General features: G+C 37.3%; 1 long non-coding RNA gene across 2 annotated transcripts; it reads left to right on the top strand.

Moving 5' to 3' along the window:
- The first annotated feature begins 10,778 nt into the window (after positions 1–10,778).
- LOC143715505 (uncharacterized) lies at positions 10,779–12,651 on the top strand. 2 transcript variants are annotated; one of them, XR_013195780.1, is made up of 4 exons: positions 10,779–10,846; positions 11,605–11,706; positions 12,050–12,127; positions 12,324–12,651. It is a non-coding gene; the product is annotated as an uncharacterized LOC143715505 (long non-coding RNA). The 2 variants fall into 2 exon arrangements; XR_013195779.1 differs by lacking the exon at positions 12,324–12,651 and having other exon boundaries at positions 12,050–12,226.
- The last annotated feature ends 356 nt before the right edge of the window (positions 12,652–13,007 follow it).

A 13,007-nucleotide genomic window follows, 5' to 3' on the forward strand; every position in this document is an offset into this window, starting at 1 on the left:
AAAAACAATATAGCAAAAGAAATAAGTATTATGGATAATTTAAATAATTTGATGACTAAAAATAATCTTTCAGAGGAAGAAGACACTATAATGAAAAAATTAAAAGAGGAAATAGATAATATGTATATTGAAATGGCTAAAGGGGCATTTGTAAGGTCGCGAGCAAAATGGCTGGAGCAAGGGGAAAAAAATTCAAGTTATTTCTTTGCTCTAGAGAAACGAAATCGCAAGAGAAATAATTTAACTACTCTTAAAATTGATGATAACATCACCTCTAACTCTTTAGACATTTCAAGATATGTGGGTACATTTTATAGCAATATATATAAGTCTAATATTCAATTTGATGATTGTGATAAATTTGTCGAATTAGTTAAAGTATTTACACCAACTATATCTGAACAATTCAAGTTGGATTGCGAACGTCTCAGAGGCTGTCAGCTCAATGAAAAAAGGTAAATCGCCAGGCAATGATGGGCTTTCAGTCGAATTTTATTTGCATTTTTGGGAAATTATTGAAAATCCTCTATTTGATTTATTTAAAGAATGTATCCTAAAAGAGGAAATGTCTACGAGTATGAAGCAAGGTTTAATATGTCTTCTCCCTAAACCTGATAAAGATCATTTAGTGATAGAAAATTGGAGACCTATTACACTCTTAAATATTGACTACAAAATTTTATCGTTAATTTTTGCTAAACGGTTAAAAAGAGGTCTTCATGAGATAATAAGTGAAACACAAACAGGTTTTATGTCTAACCGTCACATTAGCTCCAATATAAGACTTGTTCTCGACCTAATGGATTATTCTGATAACATCAATACTGATGCACTGATAGTATTTCTTGATTTTTATAAAGCATTTGATACGGTAGAACATTATTTTTTATTTAATGCACTTCAGATTTTTGATTTTGGACAAAAATTTATATCTATAGTTAAAATGCTTTATAAAAATATTGATAGTTCTGTAATATTATATCCAAACACCACCAAAAGATTTCCTGTACTGAGATCAGTTCGCCAGGGCTGCCCTATTTCTCCGTTTTTGTTCCTGCTGGTGGTTGAATTATTGTCATTACATATTAAACATAGTCCTATTATTAAAGGATTGTCTATTTTTGGTAAGGAAATCAGAGTAACTCAACTAGCGGATGATACAGCTCTCTTTTTGAGTGACAAACATCAGATTGATAATGCTATAACTCTCATTGACCAATTCTCGGCTGCTTCAGGTTTAAAGCTTAACAAATCTAAATGTGAAATCTTATGCCTGTACCAGACTGATGAGGAAAAAATGTTTAACTTACCTGTTAAGAAATGTGTAAAATATTTAGGTATTCATATCTGTAAGGATCACAGGGAACGTCAACAACTAAATTTTTCACCTAAATTGAAGAAAACTAAAACAATTCTAAATTTATGGCTTCAAAGAGATATTTCAATTTTAGGAAGGATTCTTTTGACTAAAGCAGAAGGAATTTCAAGATTTGTCTATCCTGCTCTCTCTCTTAATGTTCATGATTCAATATGTAAAGATATAAATACCATATTTACAAATTTTGTGTGGAAAAACAGACACCATCATTTAAAAAAAGCGGTGCTCTCTGGTTCTAAGGATGAAGGTGGATTTGAACTTTTGGACTTTTGTGACTTAAATTATACCTTTAAGGTGAAATGGTTGAAGGAATGTTTAAGAGCACCTGAGTCCTTATGGTACTTTATCCCCAACAACATTTTTAATAGTGTAGGAGGCCTAAAATTTTTATTAAAATGTGACTATAATATTACAAGATTGCCGCTAAAACTATCCCATTTTTATCAACAAGCACTTTTGGCCTGGAAGCTGTGTCATTCTCACAACTTCTCTCCACATAAGTCCATCGTTTGGAATAATGAATGCATCACTAGAGGGAACAAGTCACTCTATTTGCAGAAATGGATCGATAGAGATATCATTTTTTTAAAAGACCTTTTTGATGGTAATAACCAATTACTTAACTATGAATCTTTTCTCAGGGAAAAGGCATTCCCAATAACTTTCAAAGAATATAACTTAGTTTTCAAGTCTATACCTAATGGTATATTAGAATTAATGAAAAGTTATAATAAACAAAACGAAGTTCCTGGTATTAATTTGACTCTTTATATAAACGGTATGGATGTTATGAGTAGCAATTGTACAAATAAGCATATCAGAAAATGCTTTCTAAATTTAAAGAAAATAACACCTCGTGGGAAATTTTTCTGGAATTCGCACTTTTCTGAGATTAATTGGCATAGAGCGTGGCTTGTTCCTTTTAGATTTTGTATCACAAACAAAGTTAGGGAATTACATTTGAAAATATTACACAATATATATCCCACAAATTTGTTTATTTCAAAATTTAAACCTGTTGATAATCTTTGTAGTTTTTGTAAGACAGAACAAGAATCGTTAACTCATCTTTTTTATGGTTGTTCATTTTGCATTACATTTTGGAAAAATGTTGAAAATTATGTGACATTTAAAACAAAGAATACAATAACGCTTGAAGGGAAACAGATTATTACATATTTTGATTGTAGAGATAGAACTTTATGTAATATTGTAAATCTTTTTATTTTATTGGGCAAGTTCCATATTCATAAAGCTAAATTTTCCAAGTCAAGGCCATGTTTTAAACTTTTCCAAATTGAAACTGATATATATTTTGAGTCTCTTAAATGGGTTAAAAATAAGAAAGCTATGTCAATTACTGAATTATATTCAAAATTTTTCAGTTGAAAATAGAAAAATCTTTTTATTTTTATAAATAAGATTGTAAGCCTGTCTATTTAATTTATTTTTTTATTTTTTGTATTAATTTTATTCTTGTATTTATTTATTGTTTGTTGTATAATATTTGTTTACGTACTGTGATGATTGTATGTTTGAAATTTTATTTCAATAAAAAATATATATATATATATATATATATATATATATATATATATAATGTTATTATATATGAAAATATATAGAAAATAACTAACTGAAAATTTCTTCAGGTATGATATAACTGCAAATACATGCACAAACTATTGTATGAGTTGAAGTAGTAAGTCATAAATTGAATATGCTGTTACAACGGTGAATCGCTCAATATAGAGTCAGATCAGTCCGTAATTATATGTGAGAAGGTGTCTTTGATATTGATGCACTCTCTCTTTAAGATGAAAACAGAAATGTGCTTGGTTGTTAAAGTCTATATTGTGAAGTTTATGGTGTCAGTTAGACATGAATGAATCAAAGGAAATATTAAATTTAATCGAGGTGATATATGCATACGCATTTGTTGTAATGTGTTACCATGTTCCTGCATGCGCAACACAGTCTCACTCCCTACTCGTCAAATGTCTGACGCATGGCCAAGGGACCCTGGCGTCACTTTTTTGACGCACTGGGTATACCTTCGGCTTCATTTTTCAACGTGCGGGGCAGTCCCATAGACTTCTATAGAACTCAACAGCGTTGAAATTTGACGTCTTGGGTCGATCACCACACCGCAACCCGTTGTCTGCCTTGTGGGTCGAGACAACAATAAATAAAAATAAAAAGGAATAGGCTACCAAAATGATCTATGCCAGGGATTAAAATGGCGGCACCCAGATAATTTTTATCTGGCCCTCCAACTGGTGTTTGATGTTTAAAAACCCTCGCAATCTGATATCAAAGTGCCCTCAAAAGTTTAGCGCGTTCATCAGCGGTGAGTTTAACAACGCACATGGTGTGCAACCACATTCAGCGGTGAGTTTAACAACACTGAACTGCAGGTAAAACGGCATTCAGAGGTGAGTTTGACCAAAGCAACGCTCAACTACAGGTAAAACGTAATTAAAAGGTGAGTTTAACAACGCTCCAATGCGCGTGCAAGTATGCAGTTTAAGCGTTTTCTTCTCATTGGTAAACACTGCTTTATCTAAAGCATGCTGGATAACGTATTTTTATCGGAGGTTTGTTGATTTTAATATGCTACGATTGTGTTCAATTAACCATTTTTTTTTTAATTATTATTTTTATTAAATCCTCTCAATTAATAACGCTGACGTCACCGTATGGGCGATCCCAAGGTCCATTGCGATTTTCCACTCGGTAAGTAGAAGGGTTAATTAATAGAGATGGATATTATTCTTACATTTACACATCAAAAACTGTTGGATCAGGACAGAAATTGTGTTTAGAAACTTTAGATTTGTAAGTTGGCCTTTTTTATGACAAGAACTGATAGAAGACATAAAAAATATAGCTTTCTGCACCAAATGTGCAGGCTAGCAAAGTTAGCTAATTGAATTCAAATTCATTTTTGTCGCATATTATCATGTAAGGTACAATCATAGGGGAATGTAAGATTTTCAGATTTTTATTACATAGCCCGGGCCTCAACTATCCAACATTATAAATGTTCAGAATGAAGAACGGTGTTGCCAGATTGGTTTGTTTGACAGCCTAATTGTTAAAAATCCATTGTATTAACAATACAAATTAATTACTACATTGTATCTCATCAACATTTTTCAATATGAAATAAAACAATTTATATATACATAAATAATGTAATAAGTAATCCTGTCATAAATTATTGACTGATTCATATATATATATATAGTAGCTTCCAAAATAGGTGCACTCTAAAGTGCACTGTAGAAAATTCATGCCATAGAGACTGATATAAGTGCATGGTTATTGTTGCAGTGACACTAAATTAGCTAACAGTTAACCTTAAAGTTAGCTGCTCAATCGTTCTCATTGTTTTGGTAGAAAGCAATTATGCCAATAAGTTGTGTTGTGTTTGTTTACACTGTCTAAAGTGCACTCTAGAAAATGTGTGTGTGTGTGTGGTGTAGATTTCAAAATGTCTCGAAAGAAGTTCAGGCCTTGCCCCTCCTGCCAAGCACCTAACCAGGTGAGGGAAAGTCGAATAGAGCATTATGTCCAATATTCAAATATGTGGTTTTAAATGTTATACATTTCTCTTTATTAGGTCATTTGGACACTATAAAGTATACTCCTACTAAACGACCCTGTATGATAAGTGTTCTGTGTTACAAAACAGTGATAATTTAAGGCGTCTGGTTGATATCAATTTTGATTGCTTGTTTTGCACCAAATGCCATAGGCAACATTGATTTAGCCTGGGTGTCTCCTACATCTGCCACTTTCACTGTATGATAATAATAATAATAATAATAATAATCCTGTGTCAATCTAGAGACGCATATTCTGAATTGCATTGTGCTTCGTGTGTTCCTCTCTTTCCTGTATACAGCCAAATTAAACTGTATATTAATTCTACTTCTTCTCTGTGACTGTGGATCTGATGTCTCACTTTGGTATACTTTTACCAACACAGGTGAGCCGCAAAACCTGCAGCTCTTGTTTCGCAGCCATCTCCCAAAAGAAGAAAGTAGTGGCCAAAAAAGTGACCCTGGACAGGAAGTGGGGGGAAAGTGTCCTAAAAAACAGAAATGCGGGAAGAGTGGTGGACTCTGCCCATATTGCAGTAAGTAGAAATGCTCATATTTCATTAAGCAATATGATTTGTTTCACTTTCATTAATATTTTGTGATAGGGCAAGGGAATTTCCTTTTTTTTTTCAATAGGGTGGAAAGTAATGCAGTGGGAATAACTAATGTTTGCTGTCTGCATTTATTTATTACAGGTGAAAAAACTAAGTGCATTGGGCTATGTCCCAATTCTCTTTTTCGCAAAGAAAGATAAGGCCTCTGGAAAGTGGGTGTCTGATGTGGTGACCCATCTGCTACCCACTGAGGACAACCTAAAAATTGTGGCCACCATGAGAAAGGCCTACAATTTTGTATTGATCAAAGAAGGTAGGATTTGTGTAATTTAAGTCATGCCTGTTTTTTTTATGATGGTGAAATATTGAAAATTAACATTCACATGCAATATTGTAGGGAACTCCATGACGACATTGCCCGAGCCACACCCTCAGGCCCAGCCCGATCCACACCCTCAGGCCCAGCCCGAGCCACACCCTCAGGCCCAGCCCGAGCCACACCCTCAGGCCCTGCCCGAGCCACACCCTCAGGCCCAGCCCGAGCCACACCCTCAGGCCCAGCCAGAGCCACACCCTCAGGCCCTGCCCGAGCCACACCCTCAGGCCCTGCCCGAGCCACACCCTCAGGCCCTGCCCGAGCCACACCCTCAGGCCCAGCCCGATCCACACCCTCAGGCCCAGCCCGAGCCACACCCTCAGGTCCATCCCGAGCCACACCCTCAGGCCCTGCCCGAGCCACACCCTCAGGCCCTGCCCGAGCCACACCCTCAGGCCCTGCCCGAGCCACACCCTCAGGCCCAGCCCGAGCCACACCCTCAGGCCCAGCCCGAGCCACACCCTCAGGCCCTGCCCGTGCCACACCCTCAGGCCCTCCCCGAGCCACACCCTCAGGCCCTCCCCGAGCCACACCCTCAGGCCCTGCCCGAGCCACACCCTCAGGCCCTCCCCGAGCCACACCCTCAGGCCCTGCCCGAGCCACACCCTCAGGCCCAGCCCGAGCCACACCCTCAGGCCCTGCCCGAGCCACACCCTCAGGCCCTCCCCGAGCCACACCCTCAGGCCCTCCCCGAGCCACACCCTCAGGCCCTCCCCGAGCCACACCCTCAGGCCCAGGCCCAGGAAAAGGAGACATTTTATATTTTAGATTTACACCCTGTCTCTCTCCCTGTGAAGGAACAACCCCCCCCAAAAAAACGAAAGTGTAAGTTAACTGTGGTCTTAGCACACCATGTATGAGTTTCTCCTTTTTGTAATCATTATTCATGAAATACAGAAATCTTTAGGTAAATTTAAGTGCAATCAATTACCGTAGTTAATAGTGAGTAATTTTCAGTGGCCAGTCTGATACACAAAGGAGTTTGTCCTCGCATGCATACCTTTCAGTACTGAACACGCACACTTTAGGAGTAAAGCAATGAGCTTGAGGAGAGATGAATACACACACACACACTCACACACACATCAGTGGGCAGCCCAGGTAGCTTATCCCCCCCTATCACTGTTCACAATCTGCTTCAATAACCTTTGGGCTAGGCAGTAGGATAATTAGGCTAAATTTCGGCTATGAAATCAATGAATCTGATGGCTAAAGAGCAGTTCATTCCAGGAACTATAACTATAACGATAAAAGCGTCCAGACAGACTGACCAGCTATAAGCAAAGTCTCACCTTGTGTTAATAAATGTGATGGCTAAGATGTGATAGGTTCTTATTGGTTGTTAGCTTTTCTTTTTATTGTTCTCAAAATCGCTTTAAAAGCGATCCCCAACGATATTGTTCTCAATGTCGTTATAGTTTATCATATTAACGAGAACAATATTTTTTTTTATATAGTTATCGTTTTTGGTGTGAATGGCCCTTTATATATGTATTCTTTAGTTATTTAGCTGTATTTTCTGACGTTTTCAAAGTTCAAGGACAATGCTTAAAGTTGTTCCCCAGGTTTTATGAAACTAAGAATTTAAGTTTAATTTCTAGTTTTTTTATATTTATGGTTAATTAATATTATTATTATTATTTTTGTCATTTTAAGGTTGCCGGAAATGTAGTAGGCAAAAAGTTTTCAAATATGACTCCATAACAGGACGAAGGATAAATGAGGTAAGAAATATATTTTTCATTAGGCTGTCTGATCATCTCTCCATTGTCTGTGGCTCATCTGGCATTTCACATATCACAAAATACTGACCATTTAAGCATTGGTAATTTGAGTCCATTTAAGTTCAACTGAAGGCCAAGTGGCCTTGGCCTAAAAATTATGAAATTCAAAACCTGATTATATGTTTGTGTCTTTCTGTAGGGGCAAGAGGAAGTAAGGGTGAAATGGTTACCTTGCTCTGCGTGGTAAGTACTGCTTTATATTGGTTTATATTGCCTTCATACATGTACTCTGTTTCCACTTTTTACCGTCTCATAGGTAGTGGATAAAGGTTGAAATTTATATTGTAGCACACACAACTTTAAATGTACAGGTGGGTCTCAAAGTTTTGCAACCAAAAAGCAGCATTGAAAGAATTGTCATGTCCACTAGGTTTTAGGTCCAGCGTCAATGCAGCCTTCTACCTGGAGATTTTAGAGCATGGTTCCATCTGCTGACGAGCTTTATGTACATGCTCATATCCTTTTCGAGCAGGACTCTGCCCCTGCCACAGGGCCAAAACTGCTAGTAACTGGGTAGTCTCGCGTAGCCAGACCTTCAGACTGACGGCTGAAGGTCTGGAATTCATAGCAGCTTTCTTTGGTCAAGGCCCGCCCATAAGGCCGTTTGACCGACATGTCAAACAACCAATTACAGTTCGTTTCGTTCAGCGTCACGTTTCGACGCGTGGAAATGTCCCCACAACAACAGACCGGCGTGCAACAAGTCAGTCAGCATAAAAAAATCAAAGGAGAAGAAAACAAGCAGTAAGTCATTGATCTGTTCGTGCACGTATAACAACAATGGCGTCTGCATTACCACATCTGATCAAAACACCGAGTAAATCAGTAGGAAACGCAATCACACGTCTGCGCTTTGTTTCCCGGCGGACCGAAAATAAACACGACACTCCCGCCCCCCCGGAAATCCGATAAAATTCAACCAATCAGATGACGACTTCGACATTCCTGAAGTGTTTCCAGTTAAGTGTACCATATGCATCAGACGTTTAGCCAACGTTCCGTGGGCGTGACGTCTGAGGCTGAGACTAGTAACTGGGTTGCTTAGCATGGTATTGCTGTGCTTAACTCGTCTCACCTGAACCCCATAGAGAGGACAATGATAGAAACCAAACCCAACATTACAGACAACTTCAAGGTCACTATCAAAGCAACATGGGCTTTTATAACACCTCAGCAATGCCATACACTGATGGCCTCCACACCACACCACACTGATGCAGTAATTTGTGCAAAAGCAGCCACACCAAGTATAGAGTGTATGCATTAACAATTTTTGATAAGTCAGATTTGTTCATTTATTTTCAAAAGGTCGACATTTCTGTATTCCTCTTTATTATAATATAGTGAGTTGATTTATTTTTTTGGTTTTCATGAGCTGTAATCAAGATTAAATCAACAAAAATTGCTTGAAATATTGCACAATATTGTAATTGTAGACCTATCTGTATATTAATTACACTATTGGTTACACTGTTGGTATAGGGTGGATTAAATGCAGTGTCAAATATTGTCTACAGGATTTAGCCACTTGCTCTTTTCAGTACTATGCATAATTCCCCCTGTGTAATGTCTATGTAGGAAGTAGACATTCACCAATATATTGGCAGAACATCAGTATCGGCCAAGATCATCCTTGTTGACTGATATCAGCTATTGACTTTCTATGACTTTATCTATGAGAGTGGCTGATGTTTATCTGTTACATTTCATCAAGCACTATATATGTATAGGTTTTATAAAAACAATGAAATACAAGACCGTACAATATTTTTTGAAAATATTTATGCTGTGAAACTATTGTTAAAATGGCTCCTGTTTTTCACTGTTCTAATGTTATTTTTTTTTACTGATACTTACAGTGGAAAAATCTGGGAGGAGACATGGGAGCCGACCTGCCAGTTCTCACCAGGTGCCAACCATGTGTAATGTCACACATTGGTCTGTAATTCAATGAGTTAAATACCTGCTATGAAATGTCAAGTTTGCCATTACGGGCACAGCCATCCTGCTTGCGGATGTGACTACTTTAGATGAGGAGGAGCCGCGTTACACACTTTCAATGGTTTCCACCCTAACATGCTGTCATGCTGTTTTTTTATTTATTTTAATTATTATTGATTTTTGTTAAAAGCTGTGTTCAAATAAATCTAAGTATACCATTATTTCTGTTTGTCTTTCCATTCACCTTGTGGGTTAGCCAATCATATGAAATCTTCAATGCATCAAATGATATATTGTAATGTGATGCACAAAGTATGTAGGAAGGTGGGACATGTTTTCATTCATATTAATTGACACCATTAAGGAACCGTTGATTCCACCAGCTAAACCATACATTTTCTGTATAAAGGGTAGCTGAGGTAGGCAGGGGTGGATAAATTAACAGGCTTACCAGGACCAGAGGTCAAGAGGGTCCAGAAGCCTCTAAAAATTTGAAAGCATGCTTGGTGTTATCAGATTTAAAAAATGTAAGCGTTAAATAGGTGAAATAGCTTATTTCCTTATTTGACCGTGCTTACAGTGGGTAAACTTTGGTGACCATATCCCTACTCGTCAAATGTCTGAAGCATGGCCAAGGACCCCTGGCGTCAAGTTTCAACGAAAGAGGTGTACCCTTGACGTTGTTTTTCGACGCGGGGGTCCGTCAGATAGACATTCATGTTAATCCCTCATCGTCGGATTTAGACGAAAGGAAATCAACTGTCCATCAACGGTGATGCCCTCGTCACTGACTGTGACGCTGATGCCGTCACTTTATGCGACTGTTGGTCACGTAATTTAATCTATTGATTCGTTTGACACGGATTTATTTATTTAGCCTATTTATTTCGTCATTTTCGTGATATCAGCACGTTTTTTAAACTAACGTATTTCAATGGGAAGCATCTTTCTTGATCACAGCACGATTCTTTCTGCCTGTCAGGCTACAGAGAGCTGTTTAATCAACATTTATTCACGAGGTCTTATCATGGTTTGTGTATTTATTTTAATGTTATTATTTCGGTCTTATTGCCAGGGAAGCTGGATTGCTTTGTTTTTTATTGATATTTAAAAAATTATATTTTATCACTAGGAAATTGCGCTGAAGAAGTCTCATTCCGGACACATCGCGATATTTGGCAGTAGTTCACGTGTGCAAGATGTTGGTAAGTAGTCGTAAATACGCTGTCCTTATAATGTTTGATATAGGCTAATGTATTTTCTGTTTGTCGATATTAATCAGATTAGCTCACGTTCAGTCACTGCATTATATCTGTCATCTCCACGGAGGTTTTGCGTTTCATTGCTTTCTAATTCAAAACAGGGAGATTAAACTGCTGTCACGTGACGTTATAGTCCTAGAACTTTAATAAGTTAATCATATTCATATCAGGTTTAAAGTAATACAATAAGTTCCAAAGTTGTATTTGTAGTAAGCACAGTAAAAACAACACTCACCATGCTTTTACCACAGTAACATTAGTTTTACTGTGATAAGTGTAGGAAAAAGACCGTTATCACAAAACTTACCATGCTTTTACCACACTATTGGTAGTTTTAATGTGATACTTATTGTAAATGCACAGTAACCACAACACGTACTATGCTTTTACTACAGAAACCCTAGTTTTACTGTGATAGGTGTGGTAAAAGGACAGTAACCACACAACTTACCATGCTTTAAACCTCAGTAACCTTAGTTTTACTGTGATGGGTGTAGTAAAGGACAGTAATCACAAAACTTACCATGCTTTTACCTCAGTATTGGTAGTTTTAAAGTGATATTTGTTGTAAATGCATATTAACCACAACACTTAGCATGCTTTTAATGCTTAATAATGTAACATCCTATATTTGTAAGTTAAATCTGTACTTTTTCCTTTAAATAATCCTATATATTATTCATAATGATTCTCTTTTTCAGCTGAAAAGACCAAAAGGGCCTTTCGGACTCAGTCAGCTCATTATTGTTTGAGGACAAGTAAACCGAGGAGACGGACAGCTGCAAAGGCAAATATTCACAATGGTATGTATGTGTTGGTTTTAACCCTAAATCAAACATTTTATAAAAGCATTTGTTGTTTCTTAAACCTTTTCTTACAAAACCCATAGCCCAATCAGTACGAACATAGTTCATAATTCACATGATTTAACAAGTTGTCAAATTCGTACGATACTCGTACATATTTATATAGTACATAATTCTGCGATTATCTGTGATTAGCATGCGACTGATAATCCTTACTTATGTTTTAAGAATTTTTGCTTAGTTTCCTTGCCTCCAGTCCTTATGGAATATTTTCATTTGAAAAATAATTGGTTTCATGTTATATTGATCAAAGGGTTAAGCAAAATGACTGTCTCTGCAGCTGCTTCTCAATCCAGAAGAAGGGATCCTGTGCATGAGGAAGGCCTTCAGATAGAAGATTAAGAGTTGGCAAGTCTTGGTGAGAATACTGAGTGTTACAGTAGTATCATTACACTACATTTTCCAATTTCCACCATTTATTTAATCATAATCAAGCATTATGTTTTGTCAGTTCCACTACAGACTCACAGTATAACTGATATATACTTGTGTGTGATCATAATCATGAGTATAGCCCTTTTAAGGACAAGTGAATGTATATTTTTGTTTTTTAGAAACAAGACTCGAGTTAAGGGACACCATAACTGCAGGTCAGGTTCTGGATGGAACAGACAGAATGGTTTCTGCTTGGGAACAAAGGCAGCTTCTCACAGATGTGAGAATGAAAACTGCTAGGCCTATGCTTTTTGATGCAAAGCTCTCAGCCGAGAGAGTATTCATCCAAAATTGTCACAGATGCTGTGCTGTAGAAGCTGTGATCAGGTGCCTGGACTGTGTACCACTGGACATGGAGTTCCTCTGTGCTACCTGTGACATAGAGGCCCACAAGAGAAATGTCTTCCATGACAGAGAGGCTGTGTTTCATGGATTTCTTGAGCCCGTTCCCCCTACAACTGCTGTGGTGGTGGATGAAAATGGCAGCCTCAGTTTTGTAAACAAAGTATGTTAAAATTAGCATTATATCAAATTGTCTCATACTTATAGTGTAATTCCCCAAATGTTGTTGTAGCTAGCGCACATGTTTATATTTAACAGAGTTTCTAAATGGCTTAGACATTTTTTAAACTCAAAAGTGCAAGTGTGAAATTGAATAGCTGAATAACAAAAGTATGATTGGTTTTGACAGTTCTGACCAGCATATCTTTGACCAGCTAAGTCAATTGCGTCTTAATATTTTTCAAAATGTGCTTAAGCATTTACATGTTGTTTCAACATAGTGACAATTACAGTTGGAATAG

Source organism: Siphateles boraxobius, unplaced genomic scaffold, assembly GCF_051911475.1.
Source record: "Siphateles boraxobius isolate OS27281-9 unplaced genomic scaffold, OSU_SipBor_1 6, whole genome shotgun sequence".
NCBI classification, from domain to species: Eukaryota; Metazoa; Chordata; class Actinopteri; order Cypriniformes; family Leuciscidae; genus Siphateles; species Siphateles boraxobius.